The sequence below is a fragment of the Mobula birostris genome, chromosome 21, assembly GCF_030028105.1.
Source record: "Mobula birostris isolate sMobBir1 chromosome 21, sMobBir1.hap1, whole genome shotgun sequence".
NCBI classification, from domain to species: domain Eukaryota; kingdom Metazoa; phylum Chordata; class Chondrichthyes; order Myliobatiformes; family Myliobatidae; genus Mobula; species Mobula birostris.
The window spans coordinates 57,909,954-57,934,852 of record NC_092390.1 but is presented as its reverse complement, the minus strand read 5'-3'; positions in this window follow the sequence as shown (position 1 = coordinate 57,934,852).

Below are 24,899 nucleotides of genomic sequence, written 5' to 3'. Positions count from 1 at the left end.
ATTCTTTCCATGATATGAGTGACATTTAGCTTGATGTGTACTGAACAAGTTGCATTCTGTAATCTTTTATTTATTTGCACAACACATTTTACCTTACCATGCAAGCAACTTTAGCTCTGATTGACTTGGATGCTCGTCGTTACCCTGAGGTGAACCTAACTTTTTATTTCCCTTGATAAAATTGTTTGTAATGTGAAGGAAACATCTCTTTTGCTCTTAAGGGTTTAATTAGAGATTGTTTCCCTGAAGTTGCTGTCTGATTTTGTCCTTTGGAGCTGATCTTCCAATTAATCTTGGTGGTGGATTCTTCCTCTCTTTTTTTTTGGCGTGTGCCTGCGTGCGTGCGAGTCTGTGCGTGTGCGTGTGTCCGTGATGATGTCTTTTTCATGGCTTGGAGTGAGAGAGAGAGACTGTGTGGCACACCACTCCTCACACAGACATTTTCGCAGTATTTTTCCCTTTTATTTTACCAGGCCGAGTTGCGATCTCGACACTTAACCCGGCACGGATGGAAAGTGTACTCGGGAGCGGACCCGACAGGTTTCGAACCCGGGAATCTCCGCTCCCGGGTCCGGCGTTGATGTCATTGCACCACCAGCCAGCCCAGGATTCTTCCTCTCTAAAACATTTCCCTGTACAGAGAGACTCTACCTAGTCCTCATTTTCCCAGAGGTTCAGCAAAAAGTTCATCAGTAACATCAACAGAACACAGACACTGCAAATATTGTGATAGATTTGCTAGAGGAGTGAGCAAACAAGAAGTAAACCAGGCCAGATTCCTTGGAGTAAACCTCCTGTTAATGATGCACTTAAATGTCGTTAATATCATCCTCTGCGCCCATGTTACTGGATTCATTATAAAATGATTGAAGCAGAGTTATTGTCAGTATTGAAAAACTCATTATTATTTCCTGCTGGATGCCTTTTTTCTGCTGTTTATTGTCCTACTACACGTTTTTGAATTTGTAGCTCTCGATATGGGTGGTGGGGTGGAGATAAATCGCTACTAAAGAAGGTGGACAGCACTCCTTCCCTCCGATAGCCTGCAGGTCACCCTTGGACAAGGTGCGCTACCTGCTTAGCACACCCACCCCAATCAGGGTCATGTGAAGCAGGTGGTGGATGGTCGATTGAGCAGCTGGTGAATATCACAAGTCCAGGGTATGCAACCACTGACACCAGGCAGACAATCTCCGAAGAGTATTGATAATGGCTGGGGTCACCCGTCTTGTCAAGACACTGCCCAGAAGGAGGCAAGGATAAACCAATTCAGGAGAGAAGTTTGCCAAGAACAATCATGGTCATTGATCATGAACGTCCACATCATACAACACGGTGCATAATGCTGGTGATGATGAATAATAGATTGGCTTTTTCTATCATCTCAGTTGCTGCTTTAGGGGAATTTATGCGTGTAGTTACATAATGGTCCTCCAAAAGGACCACGACCTTGTCGTAGGCTTCCGCGCCTCAATGACCCAGAGGACTATGTTGCCTGGAGTCAGGACTTTATGATTAGCATCTTGGTAGCATCACTTGTGCCAAACAGGTCAAAGGTTAGGCCTGTTTGATGGTCCACTGGTCCTCCAGGTTCGGGGGTTCAGCTCAGGGCTAACGACCCTGACTGGTCAAACAAAATTGTTATGGAAACAGCAATGAAAATTCCTTCCACATCTGAATGTGATGGTATTCCTGAGTCTCCACCCGGGACTTGCATGATTGACAGTGGTAAAACCAAGTGGAATTGAGTGACATAATGAAGGAAGCCCTGAACACTGCCAGAGAGGGAGGATCTTCATTGCTGCCCTAAATGTCAGCAGCATAACAGGCAGTAAGCAACAAATAAACTCCTCTCAGGCCCCCAGCTGGGTGACGGGGCTGGAAGCCTGAGAGGAGTTTATTCGTCATATACACTGGGAAAGCAGTGGACCTTTTAGGGCAGTAAGTAAGTTACATAGCAGTATGAGCAGCCAGAAAACATTGACATTGTTTCAGTGATTCATCAGTTAAAAGATACACACGGACACAATAAGGAACTACAGCAATACATGGACTTGGTCTCTGATTACTGTTACAGTTGTTAAGAAACAGATATATTTGCTGATACATTTAATGCTAACGGATTGATATGGTTACTCAGCAACCAATGCAATCAAAGGTCATCATCTGCTGAGAAGATTGGGTAAAATTTGTTGCTACCTCACTCTCAGAACCTTCCTTGGATCAATTATGTTGCATCGACTTGTTAAGTTTAAATTTACAACATGATTAAGTGTCAGATCAGTCCCTGTAGCAGTGTGCACGCTCCAAAGTCAGCTGTCGTGCAAGCAGCAGGTAGTTGTCAGGATAATAACTAACTACAAGGACTTGACAATTTAAAAAGCTGCTCCAAAAGTTTAGTGCTGGAAAAAGCACTGAACTCACTGGTGTCAGCTGAGGCTCGGATGATACACTCTTAATGGTGAGGCAGAGAAGGAATGCACCTTCAGAAATCTAATACAAATTGAAGCCCACATTCGATGTCTCGCTGTTGCAAGTGCAGGCTTTTGGATGCATTGTTAATATTGGCTCCTATTACAACATCTGATGGGTGCATCGGATGATGTAATAAGATTATACTGAAAATAAATCCTCCTGGAAGTCCTGGTCAATATCTCATCCCTCATTATGGTTGTTTTCTATCAGCTCCAACGATGACAAAAGACCTGTGCAGGAGAGTTTTTAAAGTGGAAAAGCCATTGCACTACAACAGTTCCCCTCTCTCGACCTCAGGAGTCGGGTCCAGTGGTACAAGTAGTTGTCACAAACTTGGACCTTCCTTGTTTGCAGTGGATGTCCATCACTTCTTCTGTGCCTTGTCATGCCCTTCGATTTCCACCAAGCATTGCAGAAGTGTCTTCCCAGCCATTAGATCTCACTGTTGATCTCATCTACCCAGAGCTGACTTCACTTGATAGGACAGACATGTCCCTTCCTTACAGGGGTCTGATGTCTGCTGGCTACCCTCACCTGGTTCAGCCTGCCTGTGGAAGCAGTGTACGGGGTGTGGCTACTCACATGCAAACTGCTACTTGCAGCCACTGGTGAGAGCTGAGTGTCTGGTGGGGACCAAAAATGAGTGAGCTGCCCCAGAATGGACATGACAAGGCCCTTCACCAGAGGTGCTTTCCTTCGTTGGACACCCCATCATTATTACAGAAGAAGAATACCTGGCTATTATGTTTTGTAATTTCAAAGCATTAAGGTAATTCAAATGAAGACGGAAGTTCGGGAATACGAGTCTAGTTCAAGTTTACTTTAAGCGAGGCGCACATGTATCACATGGTAGTGTGATGACGTATGCAATTAATATATGTTTACATATACATATAACCCATAATTATTATTTAAGTGAACAAGAATGCTTAATCAAACAATATACAGTATATATGTACAAGATTACTCACATATAACTAAAGTATTAAATACACAACACTGGCCATTACTCTGTTGCCATTTTGCAGTCTTGACTGTTATGCTTTCTACATTTCCTCAGTGACTACACTTCAAAAGTAGGTCATTAGCTATAAAGTGCTATGGGACATCCTGTGCTTGAAAGAGTCAAGCTTCACATTCTTAACGCTGTGGAAACACAAACTTCCTAAGTACTGCTATAGAATAACAAATGTAATACTCCGTAAATGTGACAATTGGCCAGGTTCATGCAAAGTTTAATATTATTTGCTTTTCCCAATTGTTCAGTGGGACAACTCATATAAAATATCTACACAACAACTTGCTGCCAAATTCAATCCCTGCTGAACTAATAGATCATAATGAATGGCTTAAAAACTCCAAACAGTGAGTGCTAATATCTGGCAGGCTTACCACACCAGCTACCAGATACTAAGGAATACTCTCTCAGTGGTCGCTGTATTTGGTATATATCTCGTGAACCTAATAAAGTGGACACTGAGCATATGTTCATGGTCTTCTGCTGCTTTAGCCCATCCACTTCAAGCTTCAACATGTTGTGTCTTCAGAGATACTCTTTTGCACATCACTGTTGTAGTCCATGTCTATTTGAGTTACTGTTGTCTTCCTGTTAGCTTGAACTGTTCTCCTCTGACCTCTGTTACTAACAAGGTGTTTTTACCCACAGAACTGGATAATTTTATCTTTCACACCATATTCTATCAGCTTTAGACACTGTTGTATGTAAAAGTCCTGGAGTCAGCAGTTTCTGAGATACTCAAGCCACCTGATCTGGCACCAACAATTATCCTATGCTCAAAGTCACTTAGATCACATTTCTTCCCCATTCTCATACTTGGTCTGAACAACAACTAAACCTCTTGACCATGCCTGCATGCTTTTATGCATTGAATTGCTGCCACACGATTGACTGATTAGAAGCATTAACAAGCTGAAGATCAGATGTACCTAATAAAGTGGCCACAGAGTGTAGATTTTGGAGTATAGAATGAGGAATAAAGATAATCTAATGCAACACACACAAAATGCTGGAGGAACTCAGCAGATCAGGCTGAATCTATGAAGGGAAGTGAACAGCTGACTTTTCAGGCTGAGACCCTTCATCAGGACTGGAAAAGAAGAGACAGAAGTCAGATTTTAAAAATTGGGGGAGGGGTGGAGCACAAGCTAGCAGGTAATAGTTAAGTCCAGGTGAGGTGGGGGAAGGTAGGTAGGTGGGGAAGAAGAGATGAAAGGGAATGTGGGAATGTGGGAGCCAAGGAGGTGACAGGTGAATGAGGCTAAGGACTGAGAAAGAAGGGATCTGATAGGAGAATTCTGCTGATGATGGAATAAAGTTCCAAGGTTGTCAAGCCAAGGAGTGGTAGTGGGGACAAGCTTCCACTACCTAAGAAGTGTTCCTCACAGCATGTGATTCAAATAGCCTCTGACGACCAAGTCCAACTCCTGGCCTTCTCATGTGGCTTAGCCTCTAAGCCTGGTGGAACTGTTTCTACTGACAGGAGAAGGGGCGAAGGCGGGTCCTGGCACCTTAAAACCAGTGCTTCAGGTAGATGGAGCTCGTCAGCCTGGGAAGGCAGTCCATCTAAGAGAGGGAAAACTCTGATTTCAAACCACCGCTGCCTTGTGGCCATACCCACTCATGGGAAAGACTTTGGGAGTAAACCCTGAGGACAAATCCGGAGCTGGAGTCCCTAAGGCAGTCTGACGTTGCCTTCAACCTCGTTCTGGCAACTCCTGCGGCGACACTGGTGCCAAGCTGTATCGGCAAATCCAGGCGCAGATCCACGGTCTCACGAGACTAACAGATGCCACCACAAAGGAAATGAGGTGCAGAACCTGAAGGAGATAATAGGCAGGTCATGGGAATATGGGAGGGAAACAGAGGGTTGAAGGGGCCACAGGAATGAGGGAAAACAAGAGAGGGGTGAAGAGAAACAGAGGAGAGTGGTCACCGGAAGCTAGAGGAACCAATATTGATGACGTAAGGTTGGAGACTATCAAGACAGAACATGAGGTACTGTCCCTTCAACATGGTGGTAGAGGAGGTCCTGGGCACACATGTCAATGTGGAAATAGGAAGTGGGAGTGAAATGGGTGTCCACCAGCTGTTGTGGCAGACAGAGCAAAGGTGCAGAATAATGCAGTCCCTCAATCTGTTCTGGGTCTCACTGATGTAGAGGAGGTGGCACCGGAGACCCAGGTGCAGCAAATGACCCTGACAGACTGAGGAATGCATTCTTCTTCCCAGGCAGCCCCCAGGTCTGTGGATGCCTTGCTTCTGCTCTAGAGGTGGTTGATTAGGTCAATGTGGATCTTAGAATCACAGGAAGGACAGGTACCTGAAGTTGTTGAGCATTTGGGCAACTTCTGAGGGGATGCACCCTACCCAATTCAATGTTTTCTTTGCCATCCTGAAAGCTCCTTCTTTATCTTGAGATTTGCATGGTGGCTAGGTTACATTTTTCATTGAGTTATTTCCTCTGTCTAGCTGGTGACTTTCAAAGACAATTTTAGAGGAGAGTGGCTGTTTGAGGGATTTGGTGTCAGACTTGCTGTCTATCTAATTGTAATTAGTGCTGGGGACATTGGTCTGGGACAGGAGACTGATTTGTTTGCCTATTCTGCAAATGAATTTTGAGGATTTTACAGAGGTGACATTGATGGTTGTTCTTTAGTGTTTTGAGATCCATGCTGCAAATGATCTATGTCAAGTATATAGGAGGGAAAGGATCACTGCTGGGAGTAGACCACATCGTCTTGATCTAAAAACCTTAAAAATGTTAGCCATAATTTCAGAATGGCAAGAACTATGCTCTATTAAATTCAGCTATCCAAAGTATCCTCTTTATACATCTCCATAAGACATAAGAGCAGAATCAGACCATTTGGCCCATCAGATCTGCTCCGCCATTTCCAATAAATGTGAGACTTTTTTTTAGAAAATGCATGCGTATGGAATGGAAATGGTATATAATCGGGCTAGCATGTGGTGACGTTAATGAGCAGATAGTTTACTGACAGATCCAGTCTGAGCTGACGTGCAAGTATATCTCTTTTAGATAAAGTAGATAGTATAGTCATAGTCATACTTTATTGATCCCGGGGGAAGTTGGTTAAAAATATAGTCTTTGCGTGTGTTACTGCCTATGACACCGCTGTTGGTGATGCAAGTCCCAGGTGGAGGCTCACAAATACTCTCACATGCAGATTTAGAAGGATTCTTCCTTGCCGTTTCCATAACAATTTTGTTTTACCAGGCAGGGTTGTTAGCCCTGAACCTGGAGGACCGGTGGACCACTCTTAGTCTGGCCATTATCCTTTGACCTGTTTGGCATGGGTGATCCTACCAAGAGCCAAAGCATAAAGCCCTGACTCCAGCCAGCAATGGTCCCCAGGTTATTGAGAGATGCAAACCTCCAAACCATAACAAACTTGTGGTTCTCTTGGTGGAAGAGATAGTCTTTACACCTGTAAAAATGTCTCCAGCACAGGGGAGGAGAGAATGAATAGAAGAGGAACCACTGTTGGCCAAAGAATTTAATGTAGCAATTTTATGTTACCTCTAATTTAATTTTTGATTTTATAAAACCCATTATTAGTTTTATTACATATTGCTTTATGCGATATATCAAATTAACTAAGGATTAGCCATTAAATGGTGAGTATTATTAATCATGCAATGTATTTCACAGCAGTACATTAGAACAGAAGTTATATTCAGAAAATGTGGGAAATTCTCATTTGGTCAAGGAACACCTATGCAACAAAAACTGTGTTAATATTTCTAGAAGACAACCTTTTGAATTTTGCTTCAGATTTCTAACATTCACAACATTTTGCCTTTCAAGACGTATATTCAGTCTATTATGTGTGCTTTTGAGATTCACTTCATAAGTTCTTGGTGCAATTGCTGTGCCAGTTCTATCCAAGCAACACCCATTTTTAAAAGTGCCAGAACCACGCAGCAAGATCAGGCAACATCTTCAAGCTGAGCCTTTAACTGTGCTTCCCTTTCCACATTTGCTGTCTGAGTATTCACTGGTTTTCTGACTTTATTACATATTTAATCAGCCTTCCTGATTTCCGAGCCTATTTTTACTGCTTAGTTCAAAACATAAATCTCCTTTCCAGGAGAGAGTTCTGCTATTTCAGTTTATTAAGGATTCATGGCAAATTGCCATTTCTATAAGTGAAGTTTGTCAACTTTGATCAAGAGTCTACAGTTTCAGAGCTTATAAATCAGGAATGAAATGTATATGTTAAAGATATATCAACCCATGATAAATTTGCACTTGATTCCAAAATAAGATTCCATTAAACTGCACATCATATCAGCTGAAGGCATCTCTGTTGTGTATTTAATATTTCAGTATTACCTGAGTAATATTGTAAATATATTGTTTGACTAAGCATTCTTTGGTGTTTACCTAATTCATTATGGGTTATATGTAAAAGTATGTAAATGGCAAACTTCATCATGTCACCAGGTCATATGTGAACGCCTCATTAAAAGTAAAACTAAGAGTAGACACATTTATCCCCAGCTCCTGCACTTTTCGTTCAATTCATTTTGGGGTTATGAAACTTAACAAGCACTACCAATGGTATAAAATTCTATCAACACAAGAGATTCTGCAGATGCTGGAAATCCAGAGCAACACACAGAAAATGATGGAGGAACTCAGCAGGTCAGGCAGCATCTATAGAACTGAGTAAATAATCAATGATTTGGGCCAAAACCCTTCTTCAGAACAAAATCCTATGTTTGTTTTAGGAATAAATTGAAGGGAGTGGAACTGCACTGTTGTAAAATTAACCATTATCAATATCAGGGAGTATGGTTACCAATAAATATGACTCAGTTAAACAAAACTCAGTTGAAGTTAACTCAACAAATCTTAAAATTTGTTTTTGTTTACAATAGAAATGGTTCATAAGAAATTGTTTTTCAAGGGGTACCAAATGCATTGGTTACATTTGCAAAGACTGCAGCAATGGATGCTGCAGAAGAATGGGATATCAGTGACAACAGCTACTGAACGTCAGTGGCTGGATGAACATACCGTACGTGGATGCCAGAATTTGCTGTCAGCTTTAAGTTTTACTCAGCATGGAAGACGAAGGCCACAAATTCTGAACCAGCATCAACCACACACTTCCTATATATATATATATCATATAGTTAAATCAGCAAAATCAAGAGCACTGAACATTAGGAAACACAGATGATGACATTGTAAACATCAATAAAGAATAAACACAGGACTGTGCGAAGTTCTTGGGCATATACTGTATGTATATAGATTAGTAACCAACACTTTTGCACAGTACTGTAGTAATTTTATGTATTGCAATGTACTGCTGCAGCAAAAAAAAACAAATTTCATGAAATATGTGTATGATGATAAACCTGATTCTGATATGGGTCTCTATTTTGGACTGAGAGTGGGAAGGGGACAGGGAGAGGGGAATCATGGTTGGGAAAAGGGGAAGGGAGCGGGAAGCATCAGAGAGACATTCTGTAATGATCAATAAACCAGTTGTTTGGAATTAAATGACCTTGCTTGCTGACTCATAGCTGGGTGCGTCTGCACCCATGCCACACCCTGCCCCGGCACTCCTCTGCCACCTGTCCCACACCCCTCCCACGGCATTCCCAACATCCTTTGCTTCCGCCAGATTTACAGACTTGCTCTCCACTCCACGTTGACAAATACAGTACGTGCAAATGTCTTGAGGACCCTAGCTATACAGCTAAGACTTTTGCACAATACTGTAGCTACTACAGAGGTGGAAATGTTTGGCCTGGGAAATCTGGTGTGATGGTTAATCAATCTTTGCCAACTTCACCCAGTTTAGAGAGCACACCATATTAGTGCTGCCCACTTACAATGATCCGAGTGTGCAGACAGAGCTACCCGCATTGCAATATTACCTCAGCAGAAGGCTCACCTCTGTCAGTACTTGGCACTGATTAAGCTGCTTTAAATAACTATGAATGGGAAATAAACCTGCAAAAGCTGTCAGTCCGAAGTAAAGAGAGAAACAACAGGTCGGGGAGCATCTGTGGAAAGAGAGACAGTTAATGTTAAAGGGCACTGGGTCTAAATTGTTAACTGCTTATCTTTCCATAGGTGCTGCCTATCCAACTGAGTGTTTCTAGTATTTTTTTATGTTCATTTAAGGAAGTATTTATCTGCCTTTGAATCATTTCAGCAGTATTATTTGAATTGCAGTATTGTTTCATTTGAATCGTCTCAAACAGTATTAGCACATATTCTAGACCCATTAAAAAATTCCATACTACTGAATCACAGACAGCTTCTTCCCTCTTTCTTTCCAGTCCTAATGAAGGGTCTTGGCTTGAAACATCAACTGTTTATTCAATTCCATAGCTGCTGCCTGAGCTTCCAGTATTTTTATGTTGCTCTGGATTTCTATCATCTGCAGAATCTCTTGTATTTCTGACAGACATCTTTCTGTTTTACTGATGACGCACTGGAAGACCTGCTACATACACACGGTACGTGAGACAAAGTTTCTACATGAGACCAAGATGCGCTTGAGAAAGCAATAGGAACAGATGGCCACAACAGTTAATGTCCAAAGATCTGAAAGCAACATCGTTAGTTGTTCAATGACACCATAGTCAAGGTCAGTTATGCGTGTGTGTGTGTGTGTGTGTGTGTGTGTGTGTGTGTATGTGTGTGTGTGCGTGCGCGCGTTCCCTTAACTGGTGGAGTCTTCGGGGCACCATCATGACAAGTTTTTTGGTATGCTCATTGTACAGCATGTCTTGGGCATCCCTCTCCAGGTTTTTTTTAGTAGGTTGAGTTGTTAGCTCGACGCTCAACCCAGGCACGGATGGAGAGCCGGCTGGATTCAAACTCGGGACCTCTCGCTCCGAAGTCCAGCGCTGATGTCACTACGCCACCAGCCGGCCTGATGCATAAAGAACCTTAAATCCACTAACTCCACGAATCAAACCAAACATCACGCACCTAACAACACTGCTGTCGATCAGAGCTCATACCAAACATAGATTGTACTACATTCTCCCTGACCTGTAGTTCATATTCACAATTCAAAGTTTGTACTTACTCCGATGCCATTTGTCCATGGCAATCACATCGTGCTTGACACTAACCAATATGATTTCTTCTCATCTGTGGGAGGAGGCACAGCAGATAATAGTGGGAGCAAAAGCTGTTGCATACCCTATCTTGCTTAGACAAACTGTACTCACCTTTTTGCTCAACACCAATGGTGATATCCTCATACCTAATGCTCCCTCCCTCTCTTATCCTCCTAACCCTGATACTGCAATCACTTCTGATTTATGAACTGCAGATCGTGTACACTTGCATCTTCTTCTACTTCCCTTGGTACAACCTTACCTTTCCTCCTTCCTAATCTCAGGTCTACAACCTGGCAAAGGGATGGTAAAATAGTTAAGAAAGTGAAGGTAAGGAGACACCAACATGGAGCAGATGGAAATGTTTACAGAACACAAAATAATCTGCAGATGCTGGAGTCAAAACAACATTCAACACGCTGGAGGAACTCAGCAGGTCGGGCAGCATCCGTGGAAAAGATTGGTCGACGTTTCGGGCCGGAACCCTTCATCAGGACTGAAGAGCGAGGGGGCAGGGGCCTTATAAAGAAGGCGGAGGGAGGGTGGGAAGGAGAAGGCTGGTAGGTTCCAGGTGAAAAACCAGTAAGGGGAAAGATAAAGGGGTGGGGGAGGGGAAGCAGGGAGGTGATAGGCAGGAAAGGTGAAGAAGGAATAGGGGAAAACACAATAGGTAGTAGAAGGGGGCGGAACCATGAGGGAGGTGATAGGCAGCTGGGGGAGGGGGGCAGAGTGACATAGGGATAGGAGAAGGGAGGGGGAGGGAATTACTGGAAGTTGGAGAATTCTATGTTCATACCAAGGGGCTGGAGACTACCTAGACGGTATATGAGGTGTTGCTCCTCCAACCTGAGTTTAGCCTCATCATGGCAGTAGAGGAGGCCATGTATGGACATAATCTTTACAGAACTGTTGCTGCTCCTGGACATGACAAAATGAAATGAAGGGATTGTTTTTTTACACACCAATGGACTGCAAACTGAAAGATATTACAATGATCTCGAGTTCCATTCTGGAAGGAGCGAGACATTCAAAAGTTCATTATCATGTCAGCCAATAGCATTGTAGTCCTTAATCTGCTCTGAAGTAACTTCTGTGCTCTGCTTTTCCAAATCCAGAAGGCTTTACTATCTTTAATGTCGAGTTCCCAACCTGGGAACTCAGTTAATTGTAGGGGTCCCTGGCATAAAAAAGGTTGGGAACATCTGATTCGAAGAGAAATTACCTCTACTGCTCCATTTCTATTGGCTGGGATACCCCAGCTACATCTCTGAATTTTCTTCACTTCTATATGATTCAAGTTGTGATATTGGGCCACCAATATTTTCTTTAGCCATTCCTCAGTTGCTTCCTTTCTATTTTGAAGTGGCTGATGAAGCTATTATTTGACCCATAGGCTCTGTGCAGGTATGGTAGGGGGTGATTGATGGGAAAGGTGGGTGGGTCAGTTTGGAGATGGTGATTTTCTTTTGTCACTTACGCTGAACTTTTGTGTGCTCCCTAGGAAGAGACTCAAAGTTCTTAGATCCATCCTGAATACTTCTTCTCCAATTAGAACTGCCATGAAACATTGGAGTGGTTATACTTCTTCAAAGAAACTCTGAGAAAGTCCTTGGATTTTTTCCTTTGTACGCTCAGATATCTCTTGCAGTGATGGAGCAGAGTGAAAAATATATTTTGGGGGAGTATGGTGTCAGGCAAGATCACTGGTGTAGGCTGAGTTGTGGATCCAGAGAAATAGGAAGTGATCAATGTGTTTTTTTTCAAAAACGCAAGAGATTCTGCAGGTGATGGAAATCCAGAGCAACACGCACAAAATGCTGGAGGAACTCAGCAGGTCAGGCAGCTTGAAGAGCGATGAATAAACAGTCAACTGTTTGAGACATTTCCTCGGCTTTTCAAAGTTTTGTTGTGGACTTTGATTGTCAGGGACAGTCTGTGTAGAGGAGGGAGGACGGTAAGATGTTCTTTACTTTGCATTGTTAACTATAAGACCAACTCTCTCATGTACTTCAGTAAACAAGTCAACAGAGACTTGGAGATCAGTTTTCTAACATGCAAAAATTCAACAGATCTCTGTGATGGAAGAGATTGCAGTGATCATGGCCCTGGAGCGGAGAAACTGTAGATTGAGTAGTTTCTCATTTGTCCATAGAACATAAAACATTACAACCCACAAACACAAGGAATTCTGCTGACGCTGGAAATTCAAGCAACACACATCAAAGTTGCTGGTGAACGCAGCAGGCCAGGCAGCATCTCTAGGAAGAGGTGCAGTCGACGTTTCGGGCCCAAACCCTTCGTCAGGACTAACTGAAGGAAGAGCTAGTAAGTCTCTTTCAAATCTCTTACTAGCTCTTCCTTCAGTTAGCCCTGACAAAGGGTTTCGGCCCGAAATATCGACTGTACATTACAACCCAGTACAGTCTCTTTGGCCCATTATGTTGTCCAGATCTTTTAACCTACTTCAACATCAATCTAATAATTCCCTCCCACGGAGCCTTCCATCTGTCCCTTGTAACCACTACTAATAGTGGAGAGGAATTTTCCTGTCAGGTACTGGGCAAGGTCCACTACTCTTGTCACGATTTGCGCTGGTAATATGGGAACCCAAGTGCAGATGAAAGACAGACTCCGATGTACAGATGGCAATGAGAGTTTATTCATGAAGCACCTTCAATAATTCCTAAAGTAGGGTAAATACTGAAAGGCTTTTATTTGCAGTAAGACGTGACCTCCATGCTGAGTGTCTGCCCCTGGTCTGAGGGGGAGGAGCAGGGCGAAATCGCCTTTATTCAGGGCTCTGTGGGAGGAGCCACAGGGGCAGTTAGCAGAGGGGCGTGTCCAGACAGGTGACCCAGTTACAACATATATATATATGGTTTACCACAATTCATAATCATATTCCAAAAGATCATCAGTGACTCAGCCAAGCCATACCACAAGAAGTAATATTCTCAGAACTAGGAACTCTCAATTCACACTAAATAGGCATCCATTTAAGTAATACATGTAACACGGAATCCCCAGGCCTATCAAAATAAACGTAGCAAGCTTAAGTAGAAAGCACCAGGAGACTGTATTACAAAGAGCGAGTCACTCAAGAAAAACACAAGGAATTTTAAATAATTAACCACTCTCATTAAGCAATAATTAACCAATTCAGGTGCTCTAAAAACCTTGGTGCTCAATGTCCTCCAGCGCAGGCCCAAAGAGCTCATTACAACTCTCTGCAGTTTCTCTCCTTCCTGCACAATCAACCAGTCGGGACCCTCTCAACAGTACATCTGCAGAAATATGTTAGAATGTTCGATGACAAGCTGAACTTCCTTAACCTGAAAGAAAATATGCCAGTACTGATGCTGAATACTATTTTTAATTTCTCTCTTTCTGCCATATTGAGTTTCAGGGCATGAACTTAACCCTGTGTCATTAGTGCAAGAATGTGGAGCTGAGATATTGATAGCAGAGGGGACAAATGCCGAGTTCGGCTTCTGATTCTTCAGTTCTTACATTCAATCAATCTAGTACCTGTGGTGCCAAGATTCTAGTAACCAACCATTAGATAGTGAATTCATCATATGTATTAACACACATCAAAGTTGCTGGTAAATGCAGCAGGCCAGGCAGCATCTGTAGGAAGAGGTGCAGTTGACATTTCAGGCCGAGATCCTTCGTCAGGACTAACTGAAGGAAGAGAGAGTAAGGGATTTGAAAGTTGGAGGGGGAGGGGGAGATCCAAAATGATAGGAGAAGACAGGAGGGGGAGGGATAGAGCCAAGAGCTGGACAGGTGATAGGCAAAAGGGGATACGAGAGGATCATGGGACAGGAGGTCTGGGAAGAAAGACAAGGGGGGGGGGACCCAGAGGATGGGCAAGAGGTATATTCAGAGGGACAGAGGGAGAAAAAGGAGAGTGAGAGAAAGAATGTGTGCATAAAAATAAGTAACAGATGGGGTACGAGGGGGAGGTGGGGCCTTAGCGGAAGTTAGAGAAGTCGATGTTCATGCCATCAGGTTGGAGGCTACCCAGACGGAATATAAGGTGTTGTTCCTCCAACCTGAGTGTGGCTTCATCTTTACGGTAGAGGAGGCCGTGGATAGACATGTCAGAATGGGAATGGGATGTGGAATTAAAATGTGTGGCTACTGGGAGATCCTGCTTTCTCTGGCGGACGGAGCGTAGATGTTCAGCAAAGCGGTCTCCCAGTCTGCGTCGGGTCTCGCCAATATATACAAGGCCACATCGGGAGCACCGGACGCAGTATATCACCCCAGCCGACTCACAGGTGAAGTGTTGCCTCACCTGGAAGGACTGTTTGGGGCCCTGAATGGTGGTAAGGGAGGAAGTGTAAGGGCATGTGTAGCACTTGTTCCGCTTACACGGATAAGTGCCAGGAGGGAGATCAGTGGGGAGGGATGGGGGGGACGAATGGACAAGGGAGTTGTGTAGGGAGCGATCCCTGCGGAATGCAGGGGGGGTGGAGGGAAAGATGTGCTTAGTGGTGGGATCCCGTTGGAGGTGGCGGAAGTTACAGAGAATAATATGTTGGGGCGGAAGTTACGGAGAATAATATGTCCACCATTCAGGGCCCCAAACAGTCCTTCCAGGTAAGGCAACACTTCACCTGTGAGTCGGCTGGGGTAATATACTGCGTCTGGTGCTCCCGATGTGGCCTTGTATATATTGGCGAGACCCGACGCAGACTGGGAGACCGCTTTGCTGAACATCTACGCTCTGTCCGCCAGAGAAAGCAGGATCTCCCAGTGGCCACACATTTTAATTCCACATCCCATTCCCATTCTGACATGTCTATCCACGGCCTCCTCTACTGTAAAGATGAAGCCACACTCAGGTTGGAGGAACAACACCTTATATTCCGTCTGGGTAGCCTCCAACCTGATGGCATGAACATCGACTTCTCTAACATCCACTAGGGTCCCACCTCCCCCTCATATCCCATCTGTTACTCATTTTTATGCACACATTCTTTCTCTCACTCTCCTTTTTCTCCCTCTGTCCCTCTGAATATACCCCTTGCCCATCCTCTGGTTCCCCCCCCCTTGTCTTTCTTCCCGGACCTCCTGTCCCATGATCCTCTCGTATCCCCTTTTGCCTATCACCTGTCCAGCTCTTGGCTCTATCCCTCCCCCTCCTGTCTTCTCCTATCATTTTGGATCTCCCCCTCCCCCTCCAACTTTCAAATCCCTTACTCACTCTTCCTTCAGTTAGTCCTGACGAAGGGTCTCGGCCTGAAACGTCGACTGTACCTCTTCCTAGAGATGCTGCCTGGCCTGCTGCGTTCACCAGCAACTTTGATGTGTGTTGCTTGAATTTCCAGCATCTGCAGAATTCCTGTTGTTCATCATATGTATTAATCTGTTTTTAGACAACTTTGTGCAATAACCCTGTGTACCATATTATAAAAGTCGATTTAGTTCATCTAAACATGCCAACAACAATGAGATACGGCGGGAAAAAGTTAAGCTTTCCCCAGAAATCTTGTGATTTCTGTACAATAAATCTTTCAGTGGTGTCAATAGCAAGGCATCAAAAACAAAGGCAGCCAAAAGACAGTGTGCTTCTTTCAACTAGTTAAAATGTGAATGTCGTTTGCCTTCACAGAGGCATCTAGAAGGGGGAATCTGCTGACTATCAGGTGCAGGAATTCTAAGCTCTGGGGAACTATCTGTTAAAGAACAAAAGGAAAACACCACACAATACATGAAATCTATTGGTTGGACCACTTCTGTGAATTGCTTAATGTTTTGAGGGGTGTCGAGATTTACTATGTAAAAAGTCCCAGGTCAAAGCAAAGATAAAAAACAAGTAAAAATATCAATTAATGTGAGCATTATGCTATTATTCTAGGGCAGGGAAGTCTGGTTCACGTTGAATTATCAGTGCATAGAATCTAAAGGAAATGATCAATTTAGACCCTCTGCATACTGCCTGGGATTTATTCAATCTGGGTCAAGTACTTGTAACATACGGGGCAAAAAGGCCAACATTGCTCAGATGCAGTAATTACATCTCCTTGTTAATATTAATCAAAAAATTCTCTCCAATCTCTCCCTTTTACATTCCTCCTTTCAATCTAGACCTCGGTTCAGATTCAGGCATGGCAGCTGTGAATTTAAAATTGGGTAATAATATGGAATTTTTTGAAAATAGTCATAGATATAGAAAAGTACAGCACAGAAACAGGCCCTTCAGCCCATTTAGTCCATGCCAAACCATTTAAACTGCCTATTCCCATTGACCTGTTCTGAGACCATAGCCCTCCATGCCCTTACCATGCATATACCTATCCAAGATTCTCTTAACCATTGAAATCGAGCTCATATGCACCACTTGCGCCAGCAGATTGTTCCACACTCTCAGAAGCCGCTGAGTGAAGACGATTCTCCTCATGTTCCCCTAAAACTTGTCACCTTTAACCCTTAACCTGTCGCCTCTAGTTGTAGTCCCACTCAAACTCAGTGGAAAACCCTGCTTGCATTTACCCTATCTATAGGCCAATGACCAATGAAATTGATGAAAAATGTTATAGGAATGTTGTACAATCTCCTCTGGTTCCCCAGTAACCTACAGGTGAGGAGTCACATAAAGGGAAGACCTTATTCAAGGACAATTTGGGAAATGAATGTTGGCCTGGGTCACCTAGATCCTAAATGATTGGCATTTTCCCTTACCATCTGGTAAAATTCCAGATGTTCAGTATTATTCAATGCTATTTACTATTCAGGTTAAGAAAGTAATTTGTAAAAGGAAGTAACTTTCTTTGTCTTCCTTCTAACAGACTGATCACATTGATCATCAATGTACAAAATAAAAAGGGCACATTTATGAATAATTTAAAAGAGCCTATATTATGCCCACCATCTGTTGTGAAGAGATCACCCTTGCGACGATTAGAATCATAGGGAAAGAGTCATACAACACAGCAATAGGCCCTTTAGTATAACTGATCCAGGGCAAAATTCCCTTCGGTTAATCCAATCTGTCTGGATTTTCCAGAATTGAGGTAACATGCTCATTACCTTCCTTCACAGATGAAAAAAATTGCTTAGACAGCAACTTAATGAGAGAAGAAAAAATAAATAAGAAAATGGATAAAAAAGAAAAGGAAATGTTTGACTCAACTGGGATATTTTATTTTGTTTTTGAAACTTATAACCTCATAGAGGACCACAACCTTGTTGTGGAGGCTTCTGTGTCTCAATAACCCTGAGAGCTATGTTGGCTGGACTCAGGGCTTTACTCTTTGGCTCTTTGTAGGGTCACCCCTGCCAAACTGGTGAAAAGGTAGAGGACTAAGAGTGGTCCACCGGTTCGGTGATTCAACTCAGGGCTAGCAACTCTGAATGGTAAAACAGAACAGCAAACACGAATTCCTCGACAACTGTGTGCGACAGTATTCTTGAGTCTCCACCCGAGACTTACATAACTGACAGCAGTGAAAGCCGAGAAGAAAGTACTGACACAATGAAGGAAGCCCTGAACATCACTAGAGATAGAGGACATTCATTGCTGCTCTAAACATAACAGGCAGAACCAAAACTTATAAGCTTAGATTAACAGTTGAGGAAATATTTCTTTACGAAACAGCTTTCAGTCACAATAGTCAAAAATTCTCCAAAGCTTCCACTACTTTCAACAATATGGAAGCCAAAGGGGGCAAGGGTCACTTGACTGGATTCACAGCAGACAGCCCATTGTCTTGGAAACAAAGTCAACGAACACTCTAACTAAACTGCAGTGGAAACTTCAACAACTTCTGAAAAAAAAACAGTAGACAATTTCTCCCAAAAGATGCAGGAGATGGAAGATGATTTCATTATAAACAAATTATATTTGAGAAATCAGTCTCAGTCCACTACACGCAGCAGTGCCATCCCTAAAATTGACTGACAAGGCAATTATCCAATAACTTCTGCTCATCAAGAAATAGCTCTATCACTATGTACAGTTTTTATTCAATCTTTCTGCAAGGGAAGAGTTAAAATGAACCCCAACTCTGTATCATCATTTGGTTAAAATCAATGCATAATTTCCAATTTTCAATGCTGTGAGTGACTGATTCATGAAAGGATACCCTGGACTATTGAAATGAGGTTTGTCAATCAAAGTTTATCTGTAATTATGGTCTATATTATGATGTAATTTAGGTTCCAAACTGGACATACCACTCTCATTTCTTCCAGCCTCAGCATACTAATAGACAAATGAAACCTGCTGTGTTCATTTAAGCTAAGGAAAGGACATTCAAAATTAATAATGTCTTAGCCTGTCAGTGCAGGGTATGTCCTGCTAAATAAATTCCATCATTTTCATTTTGGACCTGGTAGGAATTGAATTGATTTTATCATTTAGGATGTATCTTGACTAGATTTGAGGTCCAATGCAAATGGCATTTTACTCTATTTCTCCAACAGTTCAAGAAACTAAGCTGTAAGCTCTATCACTTGGATAGGATGTATTTCGAGAATCCAAATTGAAGGTGTTCTTTTTCAAGTTCCCTCAGATTCCCCCATAACTTTCCTGCCTTTTTTTTTCAATAATATCACAGTGTGGTAATAGATCATACCGGTGTGTTCTCCCACTACTGTAGCTAGTGAAGAGTTATTGATTTGTTTTTTCTTCTCTAGTTAAATTTAGCAACTTTCTTTTTTTAGTTAAGCGCAGCTTATCCTGTCAGTTGAACTTATCCAAGCACTGTTGGGTGCAAGGACACAGCTGACACAGATTTTTGTCTCAGTGGCAAATCTTCCATAAAACTGTCCCAGAATATGTGGAGATACCTTTATGTATGTCCTTTCAGATCACTGTGCAAAGGGTGTGGGTTAATTCTCATAGAGCTTACCTAGATTGAGGCACCATGCTGCCTTCTTGGATCAATGTAAACATGAGCAGGTCCTTTGTATTTCTAAATCTAAACTGGCCATTTGAAGCTTAAAGTTTGCTTGAATTAATGGCATGCTAAACAAATGTATTAAGACTAAGGCTGCAGGGTAAAACAGGTTAAAGCTAAGTGAAGCTAGGATTAGCAGATGGTAACAATTATTTTGAGCTAGCATGGACACAGATAATGTATGTTAATAGAAAACAGTATAAACAAACAATATCCCAAGCAACCAGGAATGGGAAGAAAAAGACAGACAAATAATATGTCAGGTTAGTCATAAAGGAATGCTTGTGGTACCTCAGACTGTCATCATGAACTCCTATTGATAACTCCCTTATGCATTAATTTCTAGCAATGCTGTAACTATACTGCTGTTCTGCTTGCATCCAGCTTTAATGATAAAATTCCTCTGCTTTTGGGGTTCCGAACTCTTCTATGTCATGGTCCTCTACCATTAACTGAGGGGTCCGTCGACCCCAGATTGGGAACCTCTGTCCCAGTCCATTCAAACTTTCGCTGTTGTTGCTAATACTCGAAGTCATGGGAATGAAGGGGAATGTTGTCAAAGCCTCTAAAAACAAAGTTAGTGAATTGAGCATGGGAGCCGGAAGCAATCTAGAAGTGGAAATGTTCTGATTCTTCAAAGGAAAATAACTGGGTTAGATTGTTTGAGAACTTTTCTGAGCACACTGACACTTTCACCTTCCTGAAAATTTGGAGGAATAAGTCTGAAGTGTTGCTTGAACTAAAAACCAAATCGGTTGTTAATTTGTAAGTTTACAGGATAGATTATAAAAATTTTACCTGAGAGAAAATTTGAATGACCTTCTTGTTTTTAAACTAACTTAATTTTTTTCGGAAGTGTTAGATTGCACCATAGCATTTGATTATAATTTTAAAATTTCGGTTCTATGTAAAAATTTGCTGGATTTCTGCGGCTTTGTATTCTCACTTTCATTATTTAGAATCTGTAATGATGGCTAGATTGTTTGACAAGGGGAAGATTTCTACCATCCCCTGTGATGTAAGTCTTCAGTACTTTGGTACGTGATGACAAGAAGGATAAACACACAAGGAAATTATTTGCAAAGAAATTATTTTCAGCCTGATGCCAGCTTAGGAACAATTTATTCATTCTGTTCTTTTTTGTAGTTTTAAAATGCTTTCTGTTCCTCAGAAGATGGCATTGTAAGACTATCTAAACACCTGTGAAAGCTTTAAAAAAATAAATTGCCACATTATTAGTGCCATAATATCAAGAACAGCACTGAATCTGCTGCCCCATTTGCGCAAAACTGTAAAGAAAAACTGGAATGCTTTTAGCCACAGTCTCTACTGAAGTCTGCCCACGGTTTTCATTCCAACACTTCCAAAGTTTGCTTTCAGTGAACACACTTTCAAGGACATTTTTATAACTCATGTTCTTAATTTTTTTTTAAATTTTCACCCTCCCTTACACATTGGTTGTTTGTCAGTCTTTGTTTATGTATGTTTTTGTAGGTTCCATTGTATTTCTTTATTTCTCTGGTAACTGCCTGCAAGGAAATGAATCTTAATGTAGTATTAATGTAGCATACATGCATGCTTAGATAATAAGTTTATTTTTTGAATGTTGCTTGGAGTTTCAGAAAGTATGCCTCGGTAAAGAGTGTTTTTTTTTTCTATCCAGTAACGGGCTACTTATGAGGCAGCTACTTAAGTGGTCCAGAATTCAAAGCTTAATGGGTCTGGTACACTTGGTGCTCTCTAACAGACATTGACTAAATGACTGGTAATCTATCTCCATCTACAAGGAATAAGCAACAATGGTTCTACCACGTCCACTGGTCACCAATTTCTTTTCTTTTCCAAATATCTTTTATTATCATCTTTCAATACTTCGCTTTTTCTTTTGCAGTATTATTTCTGTGCTCTTAAGATAGTGAATTTTTGCTGAATATCCTGTAAGATTTCTCACATCCTGTAGCTGGCATTATCTTGTATTCTCCTACATTAAGTCTATGCTGCATTATGAGAGATCCATCTTCCTAATCAAAAACTGGTTCACACTGCTTCATTACTATATCCACCAACATTTCAAGACTTCTTTCACTAATATTTTAATGGTTTAAGTTCAAGTTTATTGTCATCTGACTGTACATATATACAACGAAAAGAAACATTGTTCTTCCAGACCACTGTCTACCTGCGCAACATATAACACCCACAACACATAAACCAAAACATATTATACTATAAAGAAGATAATAAAATATAATTCAAACCGCATGTAGTAAAGTGCAGCACAGGTAAATGGTAAACAGCTTGATGTCTTAGTAACGAGACCTCAGTGGTGGAAGAGTATTCATCAGGCTTTTTCTTGACGAAATATTAATGAATACCCCGCCACCACCATCCTTTTCCTTTTAAGAAAGACTTTCTCTTAAGAAAGGATTAGTCTTTCCAGGGCATTCATTATTCTTTCATATTTTCTCTGCCACAGCACAAACATTTCTTTCGTTGACTTGCCTGCTCCATTTTTTATTACTTAGCTTTGTAGCATTAAGGACCCCCATCACCCAGGTCATGCCCTCTTCTCGTTGCTACCTTCAAGAAGGAGGTACAGAATTCTGAAGACACGCACTCAGTGATTCAGGAGCAGCTTCTTCCCCTCTGCCATCAGATTTCTAAATGGACATTGAACCCATGAACACTACCTCACTACTTTTTTGCACTACTTACTGAATTCAACTATTTTATTTATATATATTCTTACTTACTGTCATTCACGGATTTTATTATTATGTATTGCAATGTACTGCTGCTGCGTAACAACAAATTTCATGACGTATGCCAGTGATATTAAACCTGATTCTGATTCTGTGCACTGTTACCAGTGGATCATTGACTTGTCCAGTCCTATTTATGTTATTATTTGTGCATGTGTTATGATTGTTGTAACCTTTACATCATTACTGGTAAAATAACAGTATCTAAATACACTTTGGTGACCATTGGTTGCACTGTACTGCTGCAATAAATGTTACATCAGTACAGCCAGTGAAAATAAACCTGATTCTATTCATGAATATAGGAGGAAAACAAATGTTAAGCAGTTGATAGCTGATTCTCTCAAATAAATTTCCTTATTTTAAGAACAATTTAAAATATCTTTTGAACTAAAATTTTGAAATTCACTATAGCAATTTAATTCTAATACACTTCTACAATTAAATAAATTCAAAAGGCCTTAAATAATGTTCTCTCTAAAGCATAAGAATATTTAGATAGACGTGAAAAATGGTCTGAAGTCAACCACACATGAGTGATAGAATGATATAGATGAGCTGAATGACCTCTCTTGTTCTTGTTATCATTTACATAGCAATTTCTCATGGTAATGATGCATTCACTGCTAATCAATCATTGTTGTTCATTTTCATTTTAAAAGGACGTGCAACATGTCTAGCAACAATAATAAGTAAAAATATTTGACCACTGTAATCGGAGCCTCTCAAACATGTTACTGTTCTTTAAACACTCAATAATCCATGATTCTATAATGCTATTTTTCATTTATGACCAATGGGTTATGGATAATGTTAAACTGCAATAATCTAGTAAAAAATTACAATGACAAAACTCCCATCAATAATAACACATAATCCAGTGATAGATGCTACTTTAAGAAGTGATGTAAAAGCAAAACCAAAATGAGGTATAAATGGATTCCGCAATTATCACTGGCTTGAAATAAATACTTGTGGCATAAGCATCATAAATTACTCATTTGCTATCCAATGTCATTCAGTGAGCAATTTTCTGTTGTCTACCACTTCCAGCCTTGTATCTTTTATTTCTTTCATCCCAAAGTAGTATCATGATCAATTTTAATCCTAAATAGTTATAAGTAGTTAAAAGTGGTTATGTTTGAGTGCATTTTAAAAAGGACAACTGACTATAAGGAACAAAAATCATGAATGTACCTTCTAAACATAATATTTACCTTCTGTGTTATTTTATCTTTTTTTATTAGTATCTAGGGATCATGTTAGCTTGGACTTTTTGCTCTGTTAATGAGCACAATTATATATTCCATCTGGAGTCCATTAAATATGACTTTGATTGCTGGTTTTCCTCCCATCATTACTGACTGCAAAAGCCAATTCCATCCAAATTATCATATTCCCCCAGCTCAGTTACAAGTATTTTAAATATGTTTCACTGTCCTCCCACAGAGTTCCTTTCTGTCTGTGTGCACTCTGTAACTCTATTTCCATATTTTATATATTTAGTAAATTCCTGTTAGGCTCATCTCTGAAATGATCCATTCTTGCAGGTGGCTTAAACAGGACGATTGATTGAATTACATTGAAACCTATTTCCAAAGTAGAAAATACATCCCTTCAGTAGTAAAGGTACTGGTGGTTTGGATCATTTCTGTAACATAAAAAATATATTTCATGTATATTTAATGCAGAAGGGGAGGGAGCTAAACCTGCTAACAACTGAATTGTTTCAAAAAGGAATCTCTTGTCTATTCTGTATTACAATATCTACTTTCATTATCTTTGTTCATTACATCCATTCTCAATAGATGATTTATATTGAATAAACTGGAGAATTTGAAGAGTGTGAGGGTCTTAATTAGCAGCAAGTGACTTCTATTATAAAAGACTTCTTTGGGGATGTGAAGTTACTGATATCCATTCTGCTTGTGCAATCACACTTAGCCTGGCCTTACTGCATTTTATATTGAGGGGAGAGAACACCTCACCTGGCTCTTGTTAACACAACAGGACAACTATGAGCCATTGAGCAGAAAATGAGACACTGGTGTGCATCTAGCAAATAAAGGAAGGAAGAGAAAGAAAAAAAGCAAAAACTGAACATTGCTTGAAGAATAAAATGGAGGCAGATAAGAAGGGTAGATTCTGTATCAAAATAAATTTTGATTGGTATTTCAGAGTCATCCTGAGGTAAGAATGAGACCCAATGATTGCTGCAGTGAATGCAGGGAACATTGTTGTTTTAAGACCATAAGACATAGGACAGAATTAAGCCATTCAGCCTCCGAGTCTGCTCTGCCATTCCATCATAGCTAAGTTATTATCCCTCTCAACCCCAATCTTTTGCATTCTCCCTGTAACCTTTGACGACCTGATTAATCAACTCCTGCCTTAAATATACCCAATGACTGGGCCTGCATAGCTGTCTGTAGCAATGAATTCCACAGATTAACCACCTTTTGCTAAAGAAATGTTTCCTCATCTCTGTTCTAAATTGATGTCCCTCTATTCTGAGGCTGTACCTTCCCGTCCTTGACTCTCCCACTATAGGAAACATCCTCTCCCATCCGCTCTGTCTTGGCCTTTCAATATTCGATAGGATTCAATGTGATA